Source organism: Nanorana parkeri, unplaced genomic scaffold, assembly GCF_000935625.1.
Source record: "Nanorana parkeri isolate BGI_ZX_2015 unplaced genomic scaffold, ASM93562v1 scaffold573, whole genome shotgun sequence".
Taxonomy (NCBI): Eukaryota; Metazoa; Chordata; class Amphibia; order Anura; family Dicroglossidae; genus Nanorana; species Nanorana parkeri.
The window spans coordinates 339,106-351,241 of NW_017306841.1; positions in this window are offsets into that span (position 1 = coordinate 339,106).

Consider the following 12,136-nt stretch of genomic DNA (forward strand, 5'->3'; position numbering starts at 1 on the left):
TACTCATTTCCAGGGACAGCTTTTAGATGTGTCCCTACAAATTGTCCCTGAAGACAGTACAGACTGATCTGTACTATAAAAACCTTCCTGGCTGCATGTTCCATCCAGATCTGCTGACAGTATCATCTCTATTTATTTATTACAGGTATTTATGTAGCAATAACAGTTTACACAGTGCTTTATAGACAATCACATCCTGCCCCCAGGGAGCTTGCAAGGTCCCTACCGCATGCATACATACATACATACATTCATACTCATTTGTAGGGAATGTGCAAGTTATTTTGTCCCTTATCCTACCCTATTTCATAGTTGTCATGGTTAGAGAGAAGCCGTATTTCAAATACCCGTCAATCAACATGCATTCATATATTTAAAGTGACAATAACTCAGGAATGAAATCTTAAAAAGTAGGGATGCACCGATACCAGTATTTCGGTTTCGAGTATGAGTACCGATATTTTTTTTCCAGTACTCGCCGATACCGAATACCGAGTACGGGAAGTCCCATTCAGGGCCCTGTCACACCATGTCCGGACCAGATCTGCACACGTTTCTGCAAGCGCGGTGCGTTTGTGACGCGTTCCAGTGCGTTTTCTTTTCTTTTTGGGGGGTAATGTTATTATGCAAATTAATCTCTTCCTGCTGAATGCCATAGCTTCTGTTGCGTTCCAATGCAGTGCGGTGCGTTTGTGACGCGTTCGGGTGCGTTCCAGTGCAGGAAAAATGTGACATGCAGCATTTTTTTCTTCTGCACTGGAACGGACTGGACTGGTGTGAACAGAGCCCAAAAATCACATACAAATGCATTGGGATGTAATGATGTGCTGCTCGGCTTCCTGATACCGGAAGTATCGGGCTAGGCATCGGAGCATTTGGACGAGTACGAGTACTCACCCAAATACTGAGCATCGGCACCATTACTGATACTAGTATTGGTATCGGTGCATCCCTATTAAAAATAGATTCAAGTACCTTAACCCCTTAAAGTGACATTAAAGGATAAAATGTCCCCCCCCCCACCCCATGTTAGTGTAAGGACTTACCTTACATGATGCCTCTTGATCCGGGTCTGGCGATGGTTGTACAGTGTATGGTCACCTTAACAGCCGGTAATGGCTGTGTGCATTTAACAGTTTTTTTTTGCCCATGCGCGCACGCTAGGGGGAATGCCCGAACAGAAAAAATAAAAGCCATTTATTTATGGCGACCCGACAATGAAAGTTTGCCGTCCATCCGTTTGTTTTTTTTACAACGGGCGGACAGCAAACAGTTAAACAAGAAGCTTATCTTGCTGTGCCAGCTTTGTAAATTGAGGGTACAGTATTGAAGAGTGTATTATCACTTATGAGAGGTCACTGAAACCGGCCACCATTTACTGAATGTTAATAAACTGGGCAGGAATGAAGGTGATTAAGCATGTGTGGAATACCAGTACCAGGGCTGTAGCTACCATGGGGCGAATGAGGCACTCGCCTCAGGCGCAGCTGAGAGGGGGCGCAGCCAGGGCCGGATTTATTCTCTCTGCCACCCCAAGGCCAGGTTCCTCAATGTGGTTCCATCGGGAGACAGGAATTGCACACCCATGCTGCTCCTCTACACCCTGCTGTCCCAAAGCCGGGCCTTGGTCGGCCTTGCTTGGAAATCCGGCCCTGGGCGCAGCCCTGCGTCCCCTCGCCCCTGTTGTCATGGTGAGCACAGGAGAAGAGGGGTGGCACAGGCTCCAGCTTCTCCTCGGATCTGCTCTCCCCCGCCTATATGGGCAGAGGCAGTGGGGATACGATGAGAAATGGAGCGCTGCAGCCAGCAGGAAGGCGGAGGAGGGAGCTGTCATTCAGGATGGCCTAGCAGTGAGGAGAGAAAGAGAGCCACTCGGCCAGGATTTGATGCTCGGCCATCCTGAAGTGACAGCTCTCCCCCGCCATCCTGGAGGTGGGGCGCATGATGTCACATGATGCCGCGCATGTGCAGCGTCTGGTGACATTGCACGTTTGTTGGGGGAGGCATCATTTTCTGTTCTTGCCTCCGGCGCATAAGGAGCTAACTACGGCTCTGACCAGTACTATTCGTTTTACCATCTGATTACTTCTGTTCAACCCTTATACCATGTTCACATACACCAAGTGTCCCTAAATGGCGGACCATAGTCAGAGAGGTGATTCTGTCCAGACTGCGATCGCTGACCTGCACTGAGGTATGGCTGGCTGACAGTCCACTGCCATCCATAACACCGCATAGGTCCCCCTCCGCTTCAGTCTTTCACGACGGGTGTCCACCTGCTCTGCAGTTATTGGTGCTTGGACTGCCAGCGGTCAGTACGTTTTTTTTTTAGAAAAAAGTTTTTTTTAAAAATAATAACATTTTTTATTGATTTATCATAAATATCAGCATATAAACAGTAAGCAGCCATTTACATATATCCCTGTACATATGCATATTTCCCCCTTATACATGTCTACGTGTCTTTATAAATGCACTTGCATCCTGGATATCATATTATATCTCTTATAGTGTTATTCTCGCTCATTATGACTGCATACTTTAATATAATTCCTTTATATATCTATATTTACCCCCCCTCCCCACTTACTCCCCTATCCCCCTCCCCCTCCCCTAATACCCCTCTCCTCTGCATTCATGAAAACCTTTAATCTGATATTCTCCTTTATACTTCTATATTGCTTGAAGTGTCTCCTTTTAAGTCTTTAGATTTAAATATCTTTAAGTTTCTCCCTTTGTCATAGTCCTCCATCTACGTTCTTGTCCTTATATCTGTTCCAGGGTTTCCACATGACCTCCCACTGAGAAAAAAGGTTTTAGCCTCATGAATATAAATGACTGTCAGTCATTTTGGTGTAACCCCTCTGATGGTGTTACCCGGTGTGGGCCGTACCCGGTGTGGGCCGTACTTTCCTCCAACCGGCATTCACTCAGCATATGGCTGGGCAGAAGTTTTATAAATCAAACCGTTTGTATCGCTGACCTAGAACAAGTATGGAGATAGGGACTGTTGATTTATAAATTATAACTGATATTGTATAGCAGACAAAGGGAAGTTTTCACTAAGCTGGACTTTGGGATTTCACAGTGACAGCTGGAAGCAAGGTTTGCAGGAACTGGAAGAGTTGTGTACTAGCAGGTGTGTATATAGTGCAGTCCTTTCAGTTGAGGGTTTGCACTGACAACTTACCATTCCAAACCTGGAAAACCTATCTGACCTTGTAATGAATTTTACACAATCCAAGAGCTGTATGTACAGACTTCCTTACCAAGCTGTCAATCATCATTTACACACAGTGTCTCTTTCAGGGCAGGATAATATATTAAAGGGACAGAAGGGTGCAATGCCTGGGCTTTGTTTGACAAATACTCTTATTCTATGTATGTACAAATATGACATGTGGTATGTATCATGAGCACAATGTAAACATTCTGATTGGATACAAAAAGGAGGAAGAAGCGCGATGACCTAGCGCAGATAAATGATGGTGGAGCGGAGGGGTGAAGAATGTGTGAGATGATGATACACACATGTAATCAGGTGGCTCAAAGCTTTGGGAGTTGGGCGTCTCTTTTGAGGTGGTGCGATGCTTGATATGTCAACTTCAGGTGGGGACTTCCAAAACGGTGACGTGGAGATCAACAGTTGGATAAAATATAGGCACGGTGAGTGATCTAATGTGTACAGTGGACTGGTATGAAATACATAGACTCACCATTGAGTAAATTAAGTTGTGGGCTCAATTACTCAATGGTGAGTCTATGTACTTTTTGTTTCCTCTCTAGTACAAACGTCGGACACCCCGGTCCGCACACATCAGGAGCAGCACACCAGCATTGAAACCAATCCAACCACCCCGAAAGAGCGCTCACCACCTGGACCTGTCCTTTACAACTTTTTATACATTCTGATTGAATAAAGCACAAAGTGATATTGGGTCTGATATGTAAAACTGACAGCAAAAGTGATAGCCAGGGGCCCATGCATGATACTCGATGGGGTATTTTACCCATCTGGCTAGTGAAAATAGGACTTTTTTCCATCAGTTCTAATAAGAAAGAGATTGTAAGGCTTTTCCAGCGTACCTGGTGACCACCAGATTACCAATTTATCTCACTGTATCCATAGAGCTAAGCTTTGCATTGAATTGGAGTTCCACCATTCCCCCAGAGAAGGAGAGGGGTTAGAGAACCGTTTGATGAATACCATCCTGCGCTGCGTGCTGCAAAGAGTGATTTCAACCAAGCGAGGGAGATATATGGATCTATTGTTGAGGAATCAAAGGATGCAAGACACAGGAAAGTGGAGTGTTGGTCATTTGGGGTTTAAAGAGACACTGGCCATTCAAGGCAAAGTGACAGTGTTTGGGTCTAGCAGCCAACCACTAGACCCAGGCACTGTCATGTGATTGCCTGGGGGAGGGACGCTATGGTTTCCCTTAGCTCCCCCTAGTGTCTAACAGCCAACCCCTTGCCGGCTGCAGGGAGGGCAGGTAAAGTGAGTATAACTGGGGTGAAAGCAAGCAGGGGAGAGGGGCTTTTACTAATACACTGTCACTGTGCCCTGCATGGGCATGGTGACAGTGTCTCTTTAGGGCCCCATTCACACCTACCATGTATATGAGTGCGTGTGCATTTTGACCAGTTTGTTGTGTGTCAGCATAGGGCACCCATTCATTTCAGTGGACTGCCCTACATGCAACAAATGTGGCAAAGAAGCTCATGCAGTAGTCTGAGCTTCAAGCTTTACATGTTTTTGGCTGTGTTTTTGTGCGTTTTTCTCAAGATGGGCTTCTTGCTTGCCGTGCTACGACATTAACAAAGAGTGGCACCGCCATTCACATGTTGCAAGAATGCATGCAAAAGCAAGCGACGTTGTGCGTGTTCACGCTTGCAGGCGATGTGAATTGGGCCTTACTGCGAGTGAAGAGTGGAGCATATACCCCCACACATGGGGAATGATGTTTGTCATGCTCCGAGCTTAACTCCCACTATAGAAATAGGAAGTGAAGGTGTTAATTGCTTTGCAGTGGTAACAGCAACTCCCATCCTGCTTTTTTTTCCATGAGACGGGATTTCATCTTTCATTTATGTCTATATGAGTAAATCACTAAGGTAACATTTCTATCGCCTCTCCGGAGGCTTTGGATAGCCAAAAAAATATCCGTAGAGCAGAACTCAGAGCTAGAATATATGTTCCGCATTTTTAGGTTAATATCCAGCGTTCAGGTAAAAATACGACCGATATAAAAATGCCGCAGCGGCTTCAGTCAACCTGAGTATCATAAACAGACACAACCTTTCCCCTGAAAATGTAATTATTGGCAGCTCTGTGCTCCGGCAGTACCAAAGGCACAGACAGATCATTCAATGTGAGGCCAGCCATTGGAAACTGACATCTCACTGTATTTACAGTCATCCCATACAGCTAATCCTGTCGAGGAGTCTAATCCTTCACATATTAGAAGAGACAGCGGTCACAAAGTTTCTGAAACTTCTATGAAACTTTTTTTCTTCCCTAAGGCAGTGGAATAATCCTCAGGCATTCGTTCATATGCACTGAGACATTAAAAATACACAACACTCTAGCAAAAGAAAGGGTATTTATGACAGTATAATATAAAAAAACATTCCTTATCTGGATTTTTAGGTGATCCCTTAATTTTTGTTAATTTCAGATTATTATTTTAAAAGGGGAATACAAAGGCAAACGGCTAAAATATATATAACTGAAGAAAAAATTCTGTTCAGCGAGTCTGGTGATCCAAACAGGTCCCCCCCACTACAGGCTGCCTGCGGAAAACTACAGGAGGGGGTTGGAGACAAGACCAGTCACCCTGCACAAGGAGAGGGCAGCAGTGACCGGTCTTTATTACAGGAAAAGTTTCACACTAGATTACTGCACAGATCCTGAAGAAATACACAAAGCTCACCAAGAATACATTCATCTTTGGTCCAATAAAAATTAAAATGGTGTTTTTATTAATTAAATATATTTTTTTAATTCATTAAAATAGTATTGGTCTATCTAACTGTCCCTCGGCGTCCTGCAGGGCTATAGACCCTACATTAGAAGTGATGTTGTCAGCGAGCCTTCGACCGCAGGAGCAAAGGGGAGAAGAGACTGCCGGCACCAGTCTTGGAGCCAATGGGAGCGGGCATCAGGTAAGTAGAACCGTTTTATAGACAATAATGAACAGTTATTCCTTCGAGTGGGGGGATTTTTATTAAATTTTCTAAAGTTTTGTGCCATTTTTTTCTGTTTTCTGTTATATTCCTTCTTGTTGTTGATGTGTTTCATTTATTTTTTTTATATTTTATTGCCAGCACCTTCTCTGAATGAAAGTTACTAAGAATGTAGTGTAAAGGAAGTTGCCATGTTATTTATATCTGTGTGTGTGATTTCACACCTCTGTTTGTCTACCTCGAGGAATCTTAGAGTGTACTGCAACATTACCCTTCTGTGTTTGTGTTCCGCCTTACTGTGGTTGAATTGAATTGGATTGGCTTCTCTGGGTGGGGACCATGTTTGAAGTAGTTTGCTGGCATAACTGTGTCAGCTTGTCTGCCTGAAAGGAGGCTCCTCCAATTAAATCATTGACTCAGTGCAAACTATTAAACCAGCACAAAAATAACATGTTCAAGAACTGTGTGGGATGGGAATCTTTAGGATGGTGTTATGGAATGAACAGTTTAAAATTGCTGGTTACCTTAATAAGCAGTGGTAAAGTCACAAAACCTGTTAGCCTTTGATTAATGTGGAAAGTTTAAAGTGATACCTTTTATTGACAAACTTAAGTTATTGAAGATGCAGGCCGGGAACTGTTACAATCCTTCCTCATGCATTACACATTGGTTGCCTAAATTGAAACTCAGTTTTACCTCAACATTTTAAATCTTTTACATGTTTGAACTGATGATATAATATATACAGTATATCTATATATAGATAGATATATATACTGTGTAGAGAGAGAATGATGTTTGGCGCGTAAGGATGCAGTCCACTTGCAATATCTTCTGTTTAAGGGCCTAGTAGCCCACTTTTATTCATTTATTAGTTCTATAAAAAGCAGCATTTATTTTTAGCAATTCAGCTACAAGTACCCAGATAAACATTCAGCTATTACATTCGCAATAATAGACAATGAATAAAAACAAGGAGAGTGGTACCCTCTCATAATGAACACAGCACATGTGCAGACTAAGAGAGCTCAACAGCATTTGCCAAAAAGTAAAATCTAATTTTTTGGGTGGACAGACCTCACTAACCAATATTAGGCCCATGTCACATTAGCGGCCTTTTCACTGGTGGCAAGTTAGCAGTAAGTAGATCGCTAAGAGAACCGAGAGAACTGTCAGCTGCTCTTAGGGTGTCGCTCCCTTGAATCAGTGAAGTGTTGCTCTGTTGCTGCTCCTTATCTGGTAAGAATATGCAGCATTCGATATAGTGAGGGAGAAACTCCGTAGGAGCAGGTGAAGCTTTTCTTTGGTAATCCTGTTGCTGGTAATTCATCTACAATGACACAATGTCTAGTGCGATATGGCCTTGAGGGTAGACGTAGCTCTGTTGAAGGCATATTTACCATACATTTTGTAGGTTTTATTTATGCACTTTTTGCTAGAACTCCTGACTGACGGACTCGCTAATTCTGACATTTTTCGAGTAAATAACCTAAAGACTATTGGTTATGGGAAAAGGTCTTTGGTGTCAATTAGCCAAAAAAGGGCTTTACTAAAAAAACACCCATGCACCCAGCTACATTTCCAGCAGCTCGAGGACATTTCCAAAATTGTCTATTCCTGACTTCCCAAGGGACCGAGACTGACACCAACAGGGAGAGCATCAAACCACCAGTTCAATCACCTCAGTTTTCACAGACCCCAAAGACCTCTTATCCCACTAAGCTGCCATGACAAACACATGTAAATCTCAAGCCTTCAACAGCATTTAACAAGGGATGATGGGTGTGACAACCTTCTTCCCTAATCAACTATCTAGAACAGTGGTTCTCAACCTGTGTAACCTGAGGACCCACATTTGTCCTTGGTCATTAAGTCGCGACCCAAAAATAGTTTCACATTCGCAGTGATACCTATCCTGTATGGCACAATCGTCCTTTAAGTACGCACACATGCCCCATGTGCACGTGTTTATTTGCAGGCAGATGGTAGGGCGGCAGGGTTAGTACGCCACACAAGTAGGCTGCTACAAGTGATCTGGGCGGCTATACTTATAGAAAATGAGCAGCAGAGCCCCTGCTAATGCTCCCTCCCCCCCCCTTTCCCAGCTTCTGCACTGACAGGGGAAGAGCTAGCAGCATGGACATTATGATCTGTTTTTATCTGTTCACCACACATTATTAACAAAACTGCAAACCTCTCCCTGCCAGCCTGCCTACTTCTCTCAGCTTCCATGGTCTCTGCGAAGGCAACACTAACTATTAACACTGGTGTATCCCTACTAAAAAAATATAATGCATTGCTGGGACTTGTAGTCCTACATAGATGGAGCTATTCTGCATTGCTACATAATCTTCATACAGCAATGCACAATACCACCAGCTATGCGGGACTACAAGTCCCAGCAATACATTATAATAAAAGTAAGGTATGCAGAATACCACCAGCATCCAAACCCCACCCTATAATGCATTGCTGGGACTTGTAGTCCTACATAGATGGTGCTATTCTGCATTGCTGTATAATCATCATATAGCAATGCAGATTACCACCAGCTATGCAGGACTACAAGTCCCAGCAAAACACACACACACTCTCTCTCTCTTCCCAGCGCCCCCTCCCACTCCAAACTTACCTTCCCTCTCCTTCAGGCCCATGGCCCTCTTCCTCGTCTTGGCGACCAGGGGGTGGAGCTAAGAGACGGCCCTCTTAGCTCCGCCCCTAGGAGGCGGGACCAGCTCATTCTCCTCTCGATATTATTCCGCCGCCCGAAAGTGAGGAAATAGTCCCCGATTTCCCCGGGTCAGTTCACACGCAGGGGGGTGTATGAGAGGGAACAGTTTTCAATATATAGTTCCCACAGGCTGGCTCGCACAAATCACCCCTCTATGTCTCCCTCCTGAACATGGGCCGCTCTTTGCAGGAAGGACGCCGCGACCCACTGCAGAAGGTGTCGCGACCCACTTTTGGGTCGCGACCCATGAGTTGAGAACCACTGATCTAGAAGAAGCTCCAGCAGCCTCTGCAGATCCTACCCATGTGGCTTCTAACCACCTGTCCCTTGACCTCCAATCAGGTAAGGCCCGCTAATCTCCTTAAGCTTTAAACTTTTCCCAGGTACTATTCATCCCCACAGTCATGTAACCCCTCTGTTTATTTCTCCGGGTCAGTCTATTTCTTGTTCTCCAAAATATTCAAATGTTTTGTGCTTGGGTTGTAGATCACTTTAGTTTTGCTTTCATTTCTTTCTCGGTTGACTTTGCAGACCCCTTATCTTTTCTTCTGAAACCTAGTGTAAGTAACCTTACTTGTGTACGTGATTTACACAGATGTTATAGAAATGTTCATCTCTGGAGTGGTTTTTCGGTATAATAAAGCTATTCCTTCATCTTGACAACATCCAGGAGCATTGCCAACAGGACAAATGATGCGAGCTCAGTTGTTAAGACTCCTTTGCGAACTGTCTTGTCAGATTGCACTCTATAATGAATTATGCCGCAGCTCTGTGTTTAGTAGGTGTTAGAAACCAACTGTGCACCTCTTAGCACTGGTTTCCCCTATTCTGACACCTTTTATATAGTTACATAGTCAGGTTGAAAAAAAAGACACCTTCCCATCGAGTTTAGCCAACAGACAAAATTAAATAAATGAAAAACCTTCACAGAACACTAAACCAATATTTGATCAAAATTCAGGCAAATCAGTATTGTAAAAAGATGCCACTTTGTTTAAACTGAGAAAAAGGGATTCCTGACACCCTACAGCAATCTAGTTCTCTCTGTACCTTCTCTAAGCATCTGTAAGGAGAATGAAAATTAAATGGAATGTCCACTCAATGGACTTGACTCTAGCTTTGCAAATATAATTTAGGTCTTTGGGCCTTTTCTGTTGATCCTTTGTTCTAAAGTTATGTGTTGTCAACTTTGGTTCAAAGTTCTCCACAGCCCAACTCAACACCAGAGGTCCCTATGCAAATAGGGTTGCAATCTGGCCAATAAAGCAGAATTAAATCCAAGAGTGGAACATTTTTTTATAAGCATTACTTGCTCATCATGGCAGACATGCCTCTCATCATTCTGAAGCAAATGGCACCTGCACACACCAATATATAACTAGCTTTAAAATAAGGTGCACATGGTAGGGCTTTACACAGTACATTAGTAAAAATATGGACACCAGCACTCCAATGGCAAGTCAGATACGTCTATTTATTGACATACATGCAGCATAGCATAACACACTTAGTGCAACATTTCGGGGTCTTACAGGATCCCTTTATCAGGCAGAATTTTCTTGGAACAGCGGTTACGAGTGCGATGGGTATATGGACTTTACCTTTACACAGTGCAAACACAGAAATTTCCCAGCACACTTACCAGCCAGCTGAAAAAAATAAATCACTGTCTAACTATCAGCATTAAACACAGAGGTGTTAGCTGCGCAACTTTTGCAAAATATGTTGAGGTGAAGTCCTAACTCTAATCTTTGAGAGCCTCCATTTCAGAGCATTTATTACAATGGATGACCAGGGATTTCCCTTACTTTGGAGGGATTTGCTCTCAAATTCCCATTGTGGCTACCAGACAGGAAGTGAAGAGAAAACTCCTTAATGGGACACATAGAGCAAAACAGGTGTTATAACCTTCCTTTACTCTATCCAAAACTACCCCAAAAAAGTGTTAGCTTCAGTTCTATGTAAAATACACCCTAACAGATCAAGTCCTTGAACCACCATCTATCCAAAATTAAATGATTATCATTTGAAAGAGCTAATTTTGAGACCAAAAAGAATTACAGAACTGGCAAAAGAATGGCTAAAACATCAGCAATATGTTCATTTTTCCCCTATACAGACCTGTCTCGAATAGCATTCGGGCAAAGGGTTAATGTACTGTCCATTAGCAATAGGTGTGAATCGTTCGCACCAACTACACAATACAGAAAGGGAATTGGTAACAGACATGGTAAAGTTTATTTTCCTTGCACTCCTCCTGCAGTCAGTAGATTAGCTGTTTTGTTAGGAAAACTGTGGGAAATATAATCAACACACAAGCTTTTCATTTTCTGTTAATGACAGTCCTTTATAATTATACTCTAATTAGGAATTAGAGTATAAATTAGTCACTTGGAAGCCTCATCCCGTCACTTTCATATGGTTTTCTCTCGCCTGTAATATTTCAGAGATCACAGGGTCATGTCTAGTGGGAAAAGTGAAAAAAAAAAGAAGTAATGAAAAATTATATTTAGCATGTCTTTATATTTTCTATGGCAAATTATGGTTAATGCAACCCTTTATAATGAATCAAATGGGAGATATACAGTACATCGTAAAATAATTTATGATTGGACATTTTAAAGCAAAATTTAAAACAAAAAAAGGTGCCCAACCAATGCCAACATGAAAAAAAGCATTCTTCAATCCATATTCCTCACAGTGCCTTCCTCCAGAAGATGTCGCCAATCTTCTGGGTTGAACAATGCCAAGTGTAGTACAACTCAACTACCTGTCATCATATTGTCCCCCAGGACTAGCAGGAAAACGATTCAGAGAGCAGGACCAAGTCATTACGTGGTGCTGCTCTCTGCATCATTCGGAACCTGTCCCCACCAGAGGACGAAGAGGAAGAAGAACAGCAGGAACAGACAGCAAAACAAACGTGACCCTTCCCTACGCTATCCAAAACTAAATAATGTTTTTTTGGCTGGAGTTACACTTTAAAAATGTACCTGTTCCGACTTACATACAAATTCAACTACAAAAAGTACAAACCTAAAGTCCCTATCTTGTATGTAACCCGGGGACTGCCTGTACATGTGAATGAATCAAGGCAGTGACTCCTCCCCCTCTTTATTGCTCAGTCTGAGGTTTCGGTGAGAGAAACAATATATGCAAAAAGAAAACTAACCTGTTAGTGGTATTATAACAAAGTGGAAGCAACTGGGAACAACAGTT